Source organism: Sceloporus undulatus, chromosome 5 (assembly GCF_019175285.1).
Source record: "Sceloporus undulatus isolate JIND9_A2432 ecotype Alabama chromosome 5, SceUnd_v1.1, whole genome shotgun sequence".
NCBI classification, from domain to species: Eukaryota; Metazoa; Chordata; class Lepidosauria; order Squamata; family Phrynosomatidae; genus Sceloporus; species Sceloporus undulatus.
The window spans coordinates 122,604,629-122,619,308 of NC_056526.1; the positions used below are offsets into that span (position 1 = coordinate 122,604,629).

The 14,680-nt window shown below is 41.4% G+C and overlaps 1 protein-coding gene across 1 annotated transcript in view; it reads right to left on the reverse strand.

Moving 5' to 3' along the window:
* Positions 1-11,752, reverse strand: part of CLOCK (clock circadian regulator) — a 58,970-nt gene extending 47,218 nt beyond the window's left edge. The window contains exon 1 of the mRNA XM_042468291.1: positions 11,447-11,752. The gene's annotated coding sequence lies outside the window, so the exon portion shown is untranslated. The remainder of the gene's footprint in view (positions 1-11,446) is intronic.
* Positions 11,753-14,680: the final 2,928 nt, after the last annotated feature.

The following is a 14,680-nucleotide window of genomic DNA, read 5'->3' on the forward strand; positions in this document are numbered from 1 at the left end:
ATCTTGGACACAACATTAGAGAGTTGGGAAATAATGTGGACAAATGGGCTGAAATTGTATAATAGTAAATGGACCATCATACAATTTGTCTATGAACAAGAAAGTGTCTATAAAAGACAAGAAAATGTCTTTAAAATTATGTCCAGATCACATTTAACACTGGAGAAGTTATCAAAGATGTATAAAGGAGCTAAAAATAAATGCTGGAAGTGTAAAGAGCAAGTGGCATTATACCATCATATGTGGTGGACTTGCAACAACGCTATATATATATATATATAGATACTATATAGAAAAGATACTTAACATAAAGCTGTGTTTTAAACCAGAATTGTTTTTGTTAGGCCTAGTAGACGATACACTAAGACTGCATTGAAAACTTCCAATGTTTGGTCACAGTGGGGAGAATTCTATATGTACAAAAGTGAAAGAATATAGAAACGCTATCAATTCAGGACTGGGTTGTGAAATTTTTTGACCATGCCAAGACGGATAAATTAACTATGTTATTAAAAGAAAAACCAACAGAAAGCTTCAGAGATCTGTTCAAGAGTAAAATAGATTGCCCTGGAGAGTGCTAGGTTCTCCTTCTTTGGAGAACATTAAACAGAGGCTGGATGAGCATCTTTTAGGAGTGCTTTACCTGTAAATTCCTGCATGGCAGGCAGTTTGACTAGAACACCTTAACGACCCCTTCTAACTCTACAGTTGTTTATTCCATTCTGCACTTGTTACTTTAAAGGACTTTATCTGCTGCAGCATACATGTGTTTATTCTAACTGTCGTGTGTTTTATAATCTTGTAAGACACACTGTAAGGGCAATGCATTCTAAAATGTGGGTTGACAGTATTACTGGACAGTTCTTCCTCACAGGCATGCAGTCAGTAGACCTCTCAGGGGGCTGGAGGGGTGTATTATGGCAGGGGCACTATCAAAGTGTTCAGTGGCTAAAGCTCAACTCAGATGGGATAGGCATATTGTGTCTTACTCCAACAGCTGCATAACTTTGTTCCAAGATTTTGGTGCATCAAACTAAGCACTACTGCAACGTGCAAAGCCAAATATGTGCTACAGGTTCCTACCTATTTACTAATCCAGCACTAGCAATACTTTCTTTTTCCCTATGTATCAGCTCATCAGTTTTTTTAAGGTACCCTTAAAGCTTTTCTTACCCATCCTGATTTTAATAAAAACGATTTGGATTACCAATATCTGTAAAATTTTCTGGTTTTAAAAAAGCTCTGACAGCTTTTACTGCAAATAACCACTTTTCAGTCAGCAACTTATGTTTTATCATGCACATAAAGGACAGCAATATAGACACTAGATGGGGTTCCTTAGAAAGGGCAATACACAATTGAATGGCTGATTATTTACCTAGGAAAACACTATCTCAATCCTCTATCGACTGCCTAGTTTGAATAGAAAAGTGAATTAGTACTACTTTTCATACTCCTATACGATACTGTTTCCTAGCCCTTTCACGTCAATCCTTTACTCTGCTTCAGTTGTGTAGTAGTTCTTATAACAATTCAGTCTTTCTGTCCTAGCAATTTAATTGATGCCTTCCAGCAGCAGCTGTTATACAACCAAAAGGTTTTCTCTCAAGCAATTTTCTTACCATAATGCCAGAGTAAATATTTGGATTTGCCTTGTAAACCAAGGAGTAATCTTTTAAAGGAAAGATTTTAACTGAAAGAGTGGCAAAAATGTGAGAAAAATGCCCCCTTGACCCAGAAGAAGTAGCACAGGGATACCATGTGTGATGGTTTCACGGCATTTTGGAGGTGCGGCGTTTACATGTGCTGCCGTAACGCAGAGAAGACATTTTGGCAGCAACAAGGGCGCCCTTTTCCCACCCCAAAAAGGAGCAGCATTTTGCCGCTTCTTTTTGGGCCAGAAAAACTCCGGATCGAGGCCACAGTGTGTGGTTGCTGTGGCCCTGATCCAGCGCTCAAAGGGGCGGTGTCACACCACCCCTTTACAGCTGTCTGTTTCGTCCCTAAGATGGCTGAAACTGGAAGGAATAATTTTGAAACATGTAGTCATAATTAAAGTTTTAAAAGGGTCTCCCATGAATCATGAAATTATTTGTTCTGTGTTATTATTAATATCATCACCATCAGCTTTATACCCTGCTTCCCCTGCAAAATGAGGACTCAAAGTATCTTACAAATTAAATGACCGAAACATAAATCAAATTATACAGTCTATAATAGAATTAATCTGTTAATATCATTAAAACAAGTTAAGACACACAATTAAAATGAGTAAAATGAATTTTAAAGCAAAAATTAAAACTATATACAGGTTGAGTTTTCCTCATTTGAAATGCTTGGGACTGAAAATGTTTCAGATTTTGGATATTTTTGGATTTTGGAATATTTACCAGCTGCCCACTTTTGCTTTAGAAATGAATTACAAGGAGCACTGCTACTGGAGGCTTGAAGGCAGAAGTAAGAGGCTGGAGGTGGCATAGCAAAATGGTGTCCTTTATATACCGTGTATGCTTGAATTCATGTACAAAAAATCCGTGTATAAGAAGGGCCGACTGTACAGTAATCTTTCTCTTTAATATCCACCAGGTTTGAGGGAGAAAGAAAAACAGAACAAGATTGCCTACTTTAATTCCAGTTCCAGCCCCACTCTGTTTCCTCTGCTCATCATCAAAATATAGTTCCCTTTTGCATAATTACTCACAAGGGAATGGATCTCTTAAGAGAAAAAATAGTTGTCTATCCCTGCAAAAGACAATGGAGAATCAAACATACTGAAACACCTTCAATGTAGAGCTAAAAGCTTAGAAAGAGTCCTTAGTTTTTGCAAGCCACTTCAGCAGCTGTTTTTCCATCCATTTTTCCCTACAACTAGTACATGGGGTCAGGGGTAGATAGGGTTGCCATAAGTTAGGACCTCCAAACCGGGACAAATGTAGGACGACATTTTCAAATGTAGGACATAGTTTTAAGAAATGAGGACACGTGAAAAAAATTGATGATTTTTTTTTAAAATGTTAATATAAATGCATGTTTCTTAGGCATGACCAAAATGGCGGACATTTTGAAATTTGACAGAAGAGGACATGTCATGGAAAAGGAGGAGGATGTCTGGTCACCTTGTCTCTGGTCCAAAATACACTGCAGAAATAAAACATAGCTGGACTGAAATGCCCAGAGTTCCTCACCAAAGCTGCATCCACACTGAGGAAATAATCCAGTTCGAGAGTGACTTAACTGTCCTGGGTTAGTGCTGGGAATGCTGGGAATTGTAGTACACTGTGGACCCAGAGCTATCTCTGGCAGGGAGTCCCATAACCCTCCAAATGTAGTTGAACTGCAGTCTCCAGGATTCTTCACCAGGTGCATCCACACTGAGGAAATGGTCCAGTTTGAGACTGCTCAGTGCTGGGGAATCCTGGGAATTGTAGTCTATTGTGGTCTCAGAGCCATCTCTGACAGAAAAGTCTCAATGTCTCCCAAACACTAACATTCCCAGGATTCCCTAGCATTGGGTTAAAGCAGATTCAAAGTGGGTTATTACTCCTGCAGTGTGTGAGAGATATAAAGGCTAGGGACTGGATTCATTCATTAACTCACAAAAGAAGGATATCTGTGTCCAAAACACACTGCTTTGACTGCCAGGGCTCAGTGCTATGGAATCCTGGGAATTGTAGTTTATTGTGGCACCAGAGCTCTCTAACAGAGAAGGCTAAATGCCTCAAAGACCAGAATTCCAGAGCATTGAGCCCTGGCAGTCAAAGTTAGAAAAAATACACAGGGGCAAAATAAATATTGAAAATGGCCACGCACCTCCTCCTCCTCTTCCTCATTATCATCCTCGCCTTGGTGCCAAAGGAAATGGCCCTCTCCCCTCTGCTGCCTTGGGGACCAAACAGAGAAGGAGCTCCTGCTCTTCCTGAGTCTGGCAACCTCCTGTTGCCAACAAGCCTCGAAGATAATTCCCCAAACGTTTGGCCAAAACTCACCAAATCCCCCCCCCATATCTCACCAAATATTCAGTCAAAATCCCTGAAAAGTCCCTGTAATGTTAATATGGCAATAAAACATAACCCTAATTGAATAAAAATAATTGGAACTTATTTCAACTCTCAAAATTACCATTAAAACCAACCACCAAAATCATACCAAAGGCTCTGAAAAGTACCCATTTGGGTGTGAAAGTCACCAGATTGGCAAAACCCAAGACAAACCTGAGTCAAGGAGGAAACCATGCAGGGACGCCCCCTAGTGGTGAAAAAACGGGAATGTCCCGCTGGCAGGAGGGTTATGGCAACCCTAGGGGTAGAGGAAAGAAATTAGCAATTCAAAAGTGTTTGCAGTGGAGGAGAAACTTTCCTCTGGTGGCTTTTTTCCTAGGTTTTCACAGAGAATACTAAAGAAAACTTTGAGCTTTTTCCAGTATTCTCCCCCTTCAGGAAGAGGTTAAGAAATAGTGGTTCACTGCAAAATGAATTCAACACCATGACTTCTTTTCTCTGTCAAATTATCTTACTTCAGAAACTATAGCAATTTCATTAAGAAGCTTAGTTTCATTTTTGAAAATATATTATTTCATATCTTATTTAGGTCACACAGATGCCTTTATGGACCAGTAATGAAAAACCCAAAATCAAAAGCAATCAGTGATTCCAGCAGTCTGGGGGGAAATCTAGATATCTGCCAGCAATCCTAATTCACATGCAAACCTATTAGAGGCATGTGAAACTGCACCACTAAAGAAACAAATGCAAGCTTTTAAAAAAAATCAGGACAAAAAAATATATGCACAGGGAACATTCTGAATATTAACTAGATATTTCAGCAGACAGCTAAAAATGCAATCCTTAACAGATATCACTGATCTCAGTGGGACTTAGTTTTGAATAAATCTGTATAGGATCGCAGTACAAGTATATTTAATTCTCTTGGTACAGGGGCAAAACAGAGGGGCAGTAAGCGCCGGGTTGTGGGTGGCGTCTGAGTATAGCATTTAGATGCTGCATGCTTTGATGCTTTGATGCCACCCCACACTGCCAGGGAGCCGCACAACTGACCGCATGTGTAACAGCTTCATGGCGTTTCGGCGGCACAGTGTTTGTTTACACGTGTCAAAATACCATGGCAGCAGTGGCAAGGGCACTCTTTTTCCTCTCCAAAAAGGAGTAGCATTTGGCCGGTTCTTTTTGTGCCAGAAAAAGCCAGATCGGGGCCACAGCGTGTGGTTGCTGTACCCCGAGAAGGCACTCAAAGGGGCAGTGTCACACAAGAGACTTACTGCGCAGTAATCGTAGCCCAAACGCTCCGGAAGCACGGAGGTGGTATCGTCCGTCACGCTTCTGCAATATCACTGAAGGGCTCTCGTTGTTCTTCCGTCGACCAATCGTTCACGGAGAAGCCATTTTTGTAATAATGGGATCTTCCATGATTACAAAAATGGCTTCTCCACAAACAATTGGTCGATGGAAGAACGACAAGAGCACTTCAGTGACATTGCAGAAGCACAACGGACGATCCCACCTCTACGCTTCTGGAGTGTTTGGGCCATGATTACCACACGTTAAGTTCTTCGTGTGATAAGAGTCCTAGGTCTTCAGTCCCTTCTTTATACTGTAGCTGATAGAAGACATGGAAGAGAGCAATGAAATCTAGAGGAACTTTTCAAACTAGTATACTACAGGCATGTATGTTAATAATCTTCAATGGTCTGACAGAAAAATACTTGAATAGCAGCTATAAACTTATATAGTAGTAAGACCTTCAATTAAAAACTTGACATGAATACCCAAATAAGTCCCGGGAAGGGGGGAGGAATTCAACATTGATATAATATATCCTGTTTGTAGCTCTCTGTTACTAAGCCAAAGAGCAAGTGTTGCCAAAGATGACTCTGTGATCATGTGGCCAGCATGACTGCACAGAATGCTGTTACCTTCCCACTGAAGTAGTACCTATTTATCTACTTTCACTTTTACATGCTTTCAAACTGCTAGGTTGGCAGAAGCTCAGACTAATGACAGGAGCTTTCCTCATCATGCAGCACTTGGGCCTCGAACTGCCAGTCTTGAGATCTTCAGAGTCAGTGTCTTAACCACTCAGTCACTGCGTCCCTGCATTCAAAGTATGCAGGCATTTATATTTTTTAAAAAAGAGTTCACATACCGTAAATAACACTATTCAAAAAATAGTTGGTGCCCCTGATTCAGAATGTCCTCCAACGTGGAGATATGAAACGCCACAAATTTGGTTTTTAGTGCTGCTGAACTAAGCCGTTTGCCAGCGTACTGAATTTTTAAAAGTTATATTGCCATTGATTACTATGATATTTTTGTTAGCTTCCTGATAAAAGACTTTTTATGCCTTTTGATTTATAATTCCATTTTTTAAAAAAATTGTATATATGCTTTTTAAAAAACATTGCAGATGGAACCCTGAGATCCCTTATATATTAAGGGCCACTTCAGCCTAAAAGAAATGGCAAGCCTCCTTTGAATAAATCTTGCCAAGGAAATCCCATGATAGGATCACCATTAGTCAGAATAAACAAACACATTTAAACAAAGGATACATGACACTAGCATGTTACAATTCTTTATGTACATGATGTATAAGAAAAAGCTACTGGATAAATGTGTTTTTCCATTCTTAACGGAATCCTAACAGTGAAGACACTGAAATCAATCAGTAATGAACAATCAAATGAGACAAGAAATTTGCCTAACATTATGGTACAAAACTGTAATATTTTATAACTACAACAAAGAAGAACATCAGGCTCATTGTAGGGCTACCCAAGGAGTAGTGCTACTCTCCTATTTTGCCCCGTAATACTTACAGCTTGCCTTGCAACCATGCAACGCTACATCTCACAGTTCACAAGCTCCCAGTGGTCCCCAAACTGTACCTTCTAAGGGATTTTGGACTTCAGCTCCCAGAATCCCAACTACTGGCCAACATGGCTGAGGCTTCTGGGAGCTGAAGTCCAAAATCTCTTACAGGGCACAGTTTGGGGACCACTGAGCTAGACCAAGGTGTTTCAACCAGGGCTCCATGGGAGATTATGATTTTTAAAAAAGAACAACCAAAAACATTTTAAGCCATATATGTAATGATTTTTATGCAAGGTTCCTTGAGTCCTGTAATTTTATACAAAGGTTCCCTGAGACTTGAATTCAAGGGTTCCTCCAGGCTAAAAAGGTTGAGAAAGGCTATGCTCGACACTAGAAGGCAAACATTTTCCTTGTATTTGATGAAACAGGGTAAAGTGTTCTGTTTTGCTGAAAATTAGATGTGGTAAAATACATATAGCACTCCAGTGACTGGTGGTTATGGAACGCCAGGTGCTTTACCATTGTTTGAAACTAAAGTTGCTGTAAACCTGATGAGTGCCTGCAATTTATACTGGGATATAAATACAGATTTGAGCCTTTTGATGGAAAAGTGTAGCACAGATATAATATGAGCAGTGCAGTATATAGGGCAGCAATACAATTAAGCCGGGAAAGCCCACAAAAAGTAAGCCAATCCATGCAACTAGATATCAGAGTAAGGTATTCTCAAATGTGGGGTTAAGATGTATGCACTGTGTAAGGAAATATTAAAAAATGAGAAGGAGAAAAAGGGAAGAAAAGGGAAGGGGAAGTACATAGGATATGAACAAGGAACAAATATATACATTGGTATCAGCTGATCATATTTCCAAAAATACCTTTTCTTGAAGATGACTCCTATGAAATATATGTTTGTGCATAGCAAAAGCAGTAGGGCTTTCTGGCCATTGACTGATTGATGAAGAATGTTTATCTTTCAAAAGTATAAGTCTATTTGCAATACTACAAGCATCCAGGAATCAACAATACTGACCTTTAGTTAAATTCCACGTCACAGGAATAACATTTAAAACCAACATGTGTATCTACTAATTTCAAAGGCTTTTCTAATGCAATACTAGTGCATTGGGACATATCCCAACAAAATGGAGTGAGCACTGTACACACTCACATCATACACCATGAAGAAGCATTACCAGAATCAATCACCAACACTTAGTTGAAGTATGCAGGTTCTTTCTAAAAAGACGTTATGGTGTCCAACACAACCAAAATATCAATTTTTGCTAAACCACCAATAGTTTTAGCTCTAAAATGGTTTTAGGTACTGAAGCTAGGGCAGTTTCAAATTTTATTTCATAACCAAGCTATTCTTTGCCATTCGGAAGTGGACAATCTTTCCCCCCATTAAGGTCTACATTCCCTTAGTAGTAATCCGTTGAAAGGGGGAATACACCAATGGTGGAGAGGGGGGGGGCTAAGACTAAAAATAGCTGATCCCTCCCACCCTTTTCTCTATTTTCGCTTTCTTTCCTTTCCCTTAAGAACAGATCATTACTGCCGAATCTGTTCTGATCATTTGCAAACGGCTTTTGAACTGATGCCGAGAGCTACAATACATCAGTCTAAGTGCCACAAATAAACCAAGATGTACACGCTTGGAAAAAGGGGGGTCATTTATAAGACACTGTATGCAAAACAAGATAAAACTTGAGTGCTTTACTCAATGGCTTACAAATGTTACTAAGTGGATCCAAAACTCATTTGTAACACATTTCTTTATTTAACAATATATTGGCCTGAACCTAAACATACTGTATATACTCATGTATAAGTCTAGAAATATTAGTCAAAAAATTGACCCCAAAAATCTGACTCGACTAATCCACGGGTCAATGTAAGTCCTTTACTTTAACTCTTATTTAAAAAGGAAACATCCCCTGGTGAAAAGCAAGCGCTTAATCTGCCCTGGAAGCATTGACTTCCCTCTACTCTCTCATTCATCCAGCCTTTAGGATGAGCATAAACAGTTGTGCCTGCTGGAATTTCATAAGTTGTTTGGCATTGTTTTCCTTGCTTCATCCTTTAGATCTTTTGTCACATGCCTCTATGTTTTACCCTCAACTTAGCCACAGGTAATATCAAAATCCATAATTTTGGCCTCAAAACCTACCCTTGACCTATACATGAGGTCAACTTATAGTCAAGTATATACAGTACAGTTGGCCCTTCTTATACACTGATTTTTTTATACACGGATTCAAGCATCCACAGTTTGAAAATGTTCACAAGGAGTATACATTTCAAATATCAAACCTTGATTTTCCATTTTTTATAAGGGATACCATTTTTCTATGTCATTATATTTTTAATGGGACTTGAGCATCCATGGATTTTATTACCTTGGAACTAAACCCCAGCGTATAACAAGGGTCCACTGTAGTAAGAAACCTCTCAATTCAACAAGGTTTACTTCTGTCTTTGCAGATTGCATATGAAAAATATGAAGAAAAAGTATGAGAGTCAGTGTGATGTAATAGTTTGAGCATTGAACTACGACTGGAGTCTACTGATCAAATCCCAGCTCAGTCATGGAAAACCATTGGGAGACCCTGGACAAGTCATACTCTCTCATCCTCAGAGGAAGGCAACTGAAAAGCCCCTCTGAACAAACAAACCTCATAAAAAGAAAGCCATGAGAGGTCTGTCTTAGAGTCCATAAAATCAGAAGTAACTTGAAAGCGGACAATAACAACATAGAGGAGCATGCTGGAGTTGTAAGACACTTCCCACTTTATGTACATAAGAAACAGACAGGAATAATATCAGCACTAGCGAATGTCTAACCATCAAATCCATCTTCTCTCATTGACAAGTATAGTACCATATATACTCAACAATATGTTGACTTTGTGTATAAGTTGAGGGCAAGTATTGGGGCCAAAATTGTGGGTTTTCATATGACCCACAGATAAATCGGGGGTAAAATCTAGGGGCATGTAATAAAGGATCTAAAGGAAGATGCAAAGGGGAGCAATGCTAAGTTCTACATATATACAGTAGCTCTATTGAACCGTAGATAAGGCGACTCAGGACTAAAATTTCTAGACTTATACATGAGTATGTACAGTAGTTTACAGCTATCATGTGGTTTCCTTGGGAAGTTTCCTCAGAGAGGGTTTGCCATTGGGAATGAGAGAGTGTGACTTGCCCAATGTCACCCAGCAAGTTTTCCATGGGTGAGGCAGGATTCGAACCCTGGTCTCCAGAGTCATAGTCCGACACTCAAACTACTATGCCACGCTGACTCTTGTACTTGCGTTTTATACTTTTCACAGGTGACACACAAGAAAGAGTGCACCCCTAAGCAAAGGCAGAAGCAAATCTTGTTGAATTCAGAGATTTCTTACCATGTTTAGGTTCAGGCCAATGTACAGTTATGTAAAGAAACATCACACAAACTAGCTTTGGATCCATTTAGTAAGATTTCTAACACTGGTTGAATAAAGCACTGGAGCTGGCAGGATAACTTGGCATACTCTCCACCAAATGCATCTGAGGAAGTAGATCGAAGCCTAGGAAAGCTCATGTTGCTGCTTTCTTCCTTTCAGTGAGTCTCAAAGGTGTGACAAGATCTCTCCACGCACTGATTCTGCAGACTAACACGGTTATGTCTTTGAATATTGCCGTACTATAATGCTGCTTTATTTTGTATACGACAGTGTCTTATAGATGGTCCCACTTTCTTGGTTTATCTGAGGCACTCAGACTGATGTGTTTTAGCTCTTTCTCAACATAAGTGCAAAAAGCCATTTACAAATGATCAGAACAGATTCAATATAGACAAGTGTGTCAGGGGCCCAAAACACACTCTGCAGAAACAATCCACTTTTGAGAACGCTTTAACTGCCCTGGCTCAATGCTAGAGAAATCTGGGAGCTGTAGTTTTGTGAGGCATTTAGCCTTCTCTGTCAGAGAGAGCTCTGCTGCCACAACAAACTACACTCCCAGGATTCCCTAGAATTGAGCGGTCTCAAAAGTGGGTTATTTCTGCAGTGTGTTATTTTGGACCAGGGATCACCTGTTGTTGTTTTTTAGCCTTAGCCCCGCCATCATCACCAACAGATTCCTACTAAACTGCAGCTGAGAGCAACAAAACTACAACTCCCAGAATTCCATAGCAGCCTTGAGCCAGGAAGAGAGTTAAAGCGGTGCCAAACCGGGTTATCTCTCCAATGTGGATGCAACCATAATTTATCATATATATATATATATATATATACACATATACATATGTATGTCTGCGTTGATACCACTTCTTGAGCTGCCCTGGCTGAAATGCTAGGGAGTCCTGGGAATTGCGATGTGGAGACATCCACTACAAGGGCCATCGTGGCTCCTCCTTCTTCCTACGGGGGATCTGTAGTTCCTTGGGAGAACCCCCATCTCTCAAGGTCTGGTCGAACTACAAATCCCAGGATTCCACTGCACGGGGGTTATTGACGCAGCCGTCGTTCCTGTGTGGGTCTCCGTTATGAAACACTGGGCCTGGTCGGGAGAGGGAGAGAGACGGGCCCCGCAGAGCCCTCCATCCCGCCCTTCCTGCGGCCAAAGTTTACCTCAGAGCCACTCTCCGCCGGCCTTTTTTTCCCTTCAGCTTCGGCCGCATCCCGCGCTGCTGCTCTTCTTCCTCCTCCTCCTCCTCGCCCCCCTTTTGGACACTGCGCATGCGCCGCCCTCGGCGTTTGTACCGGCAAAAACACAGCAGCCTTGGCTGCCGCCAAACCCGGAGCAGCCTTGGCCGCACTGCGCATGCGCCTCCGCGGCTGCGATGGTGGAGGCCCTGCTTTTTCTGTGTGTCTTCTTCTTCTCCCCAGCCGCTACCGAGCATGCGCAGTGGGTTCCCCACTCCCAATGAGGTGGACGGTGATTCCCTCTTCTTTCGTCAAGGTTTGAGGGAGGGAACGGAGGGGGGTAAAGGGAGAAATGACTGTGCGCATGCGCTCTTAGGGCTGTTTCTGAGAGGCGTGCGCTGCGCATGCTCAGTGGGAGGGATGTTTTCCCGCTGTGCGTTGCTGACCTCAGATTACCTTTCCAGAGAGAGAAAGAGTGAAAGGGAGGGAATGGGGCGTGGCTCCTAAATAGATGGGTTTGAGGTGATGTCAGAGTTTTCTAAACAGTAAGAAGAGATGGTGGATATCCATTTCATGGTTAAGTTCCCTGCTACTTAGCTATCATGGTTAATTATCATGGTTAACTTCCCTCCTACTTGGCTATCATGGTTAACTACCCTGCCAGGTAACTATCATAGTCAATTATTACAGTTCACTGCCCTTACTTAACTATCATGGTTAATTACTGTGGTTAACTACCTTGCTAGTTAACTATCATGGTTACCTATCTTACTAGTTAATTATCATGGTTGATTATCATGGGTGACAACCCCTGCCAGTTAACTATCACAGTTCACTATCCTGCTGGTTAGCTATCATGGTTGATTGTCATGGTTAACTACCTTGCTAGTTAGCTATCATGGTTAATTACCCTGTTAGTTAACGATCATGGTTAATTATTATGGTTAACTACCCTGCTAGTTAACTATCACAGTTAACTATCTTACTAGTTAATTATCATGGTTAACTACTCTGTTAGTTAACTATCATGGTTAATTATCACAGTTCACTACCCTGCTAGTTAACTATTATGGTTGATTGTCATGGTTAACTACCCTGCCAATTAACTATCATGATTGATTATCGTGGTTAACTGTCCTGCTAGTTAGCTATTGTGGTTAATTATCATGTGTAACTACCCTCCTAGTTGACTATAAAGGTTAACTAACCTGCCAGTTAACTATCATGGTTAATTATCATAATTAACTACCCTGCTAGTTAGCTATTGTGGTTAATTATCACAGTTGGCTACCCTGCCATCTAAGTATCATGGTTAATTATCATGCTTAACTACCTTGCTAGTTAGCTATCGTATTTAATTATCACAGTTAGCTACCCTGCCAGTTATCTATCATGGTTGATTATCATGGTTAACTACCCTGCTAGTTAACTGTCATGGTTAACTATCGGGAAGTAGCTACCAACATGTTTGTATTCCACCTAAACACCAAAGGAAAACTTTGGTTTCAGTTAAATGTTTTGGACTTCAACTCCCAGAAGCCATACTCAGCTTGGCCAGTGTTTGGGGATTCTGGGAGGTGAAGTCCAAAACACCTGGAGGACCAAAGTTTGGGAACCACTGCAACCAATACATACTTGTCTGCATCAGGCAACAAGAAAACAAGTGCTTGCAAGAGATGATCTTTCCTTCAGTGGTCTTAGCAAAGGATAAATTTTAGTTGTTTCTGATATTATAAACAGAGCATCCAAGTAGTACATGAATTGTACCTTCTCTTGACACAGAATGACAGCTATGTATTCTGTCATTCTTATGAACTCTCTTATGTCAACCCACCAAATCTGGCAATGGAAGAACATTAAGGCCTGTTACAAACAGGCCTAAAAGTGCACGCTCCGTGCGTGCTAGGGTTAGAAAGGGTTAGAAACTCTAACACACGCGGAACGCGCACAAAATGGTGGCGGCCGTTCCACACGGCCACTGCCATTACGACGTCATGACCGCGCTGCCTCTATATGGGGTGGTGCGGATGTGACGTCACGCTGCGCCAGGGTGAATAGTGCGCCCCTTCCCCGGCCGCAAAAGGAGCTCCGAAACGGAGCTCCTTTTCCGTTTGCGTTCCTGGGCGCAGCCTTCATACGGCTGCACCCAGCGACGCAGAGGAGAAAGGGGCCAAGCAGCCCCTTTCTCCTCCACCCCGCTGCAGCGGGGTGTCCTTAGGGCTTGAAGCCCCAAGGACACCCCTTTCCAGGCTGCGGGGAAGGGGCCTTTTGCCGCTTCCCTGGAGCCTGGAAAGTGGTGGATCGGGGCCTCAGCGGCTGCCACTCTGGCCACTGAGGCCCCGATCCGGTGAGGAAAGGGGCAGGTGCAGGCCACCGCTTTTCAGCGGTCTGTAACCCGCCTCAATCTTGCCTATTTGAAGGCTACCGTCAATTTAAAATGGTAGATCTATCAAGTTGTTTTGGAAAAGATAGATGCAATGGAATAAAAGAGGCATAAAAATTATTGGCTTGGCAAGATGTGATCTCAGTCATCTGCAATTGCATCTCAGTATCCTTGAGTCTTTGGAGCATTAATGCTTTAGCTCTATCAAAACCTTGAGTCTAAAGAAAAGAGACAGTAAATCCCAAATTCATGGCAACCAGCTGCATTTTATGCTTCTACAAATCTGGATCCCACTTTTCCAAAATCATCAGAAGAAACTCTGATAGATTATGTTTAACTGAAAAAAGCAGGATTAACTCATTCAGTCTGCATACCAATTTTTTTTTATTTTATTTTTTTTGAACTCTCAAACAGGGACCATACTTAAAAATAAAGGAGACCTGCTAACTCTATAGGGCACAAGTTTTTTGGCCCTCAAATAAGGGATATCCATAAAAATAAGGGAAATTTGGCAACCCTATTAGGCATGAAAAGTCCTGCTGCCTCCCTCCAGAGTAGAGTGGATACTTTCTAGTTCTGCCAATTACAACCATATTGTGGGCTTCTTTGGTGCTGTTTCCAGGGCTTGCTTTTCAAAGTGTTCCATGTAAAAGTTTGCTATCACAGGGCTCAGAGGGCTTCCCATGGCTACCCCATCTCTCTGCTCATAGAATCCATTGTCCCACTGGAAGTAGCTTGTGGTGAGGCAATGTTCAAACAGGGATGTGATGTTTTCTTGCAAAATTTGCCAGCCGTGAAAGCCTTCGACTTCACAGTACATTATGCCTGCGTTATAC